The following is a 567-nucleotide window of genomic DNA, read 5'->3' on the forward strand; positions in this document are numbered from 1 at the left end:
GATTGTTGCTGTTAGAATTCCTTGTTTTGGTGGCTGTGACAACCCATCTCCCTGAACATGTCTGTCCTTTTTACTGAGCCTTTTATTTTGCAGCCATGATGCTCTTTTCTAGTTATTGGATTTCTTGATGACGTGTCCAAACTAAGTGAGCTGAGATCTCTCCATCCTTACTTCTAGAAAACATTTTTGGTTATGTTTCTTCTGAAATTTGTTCATCCTTCTGGGAGTTTATGCTAGATTCAATATAATTCACTAACACCACAACACTAATTCACCCACTCTGAAATGTACTGATTGAAAAGAACATGGCTTGGATCAGGTGCACACGAGTCATCAAAGTGATGCCTTTATAACGTAGATGAATGGGATCTTCTAAGACTCAAATCCCTATGCACATCCAAAAACTACTCCAACAGGGTAAAAAACGAGGCCACTGACTGGGAAAAAGTATTCGGTAATAACATATCAGATAAGGGCCTTATATCCAGAATTTATGAAATACTTGAGCACCACAACAAGATAAAGGTAAAGAATCCAATAGAAAAATGGGCACAGGATATGAACAGG

The sequence above is a fragment of the Elephantulus edwardii genome, unplaced genomic scaffold, assembly GCF_000299155.1.
Source record: "Elephantulus edwardii isolate Elephantulus edwardi_28Jun2011 unplaced genomic scaffold, EleEdw1.0 scaffold00008, whole genome shotgun sequence".
Classification (NCBI taxonomy): domain Eukaryota; kingdom Metazoa; phylum Chordata; class Mammalia; order Macroscelidea; family Macroscelididae; genus Elephantulus; species Elephantulus edwardii.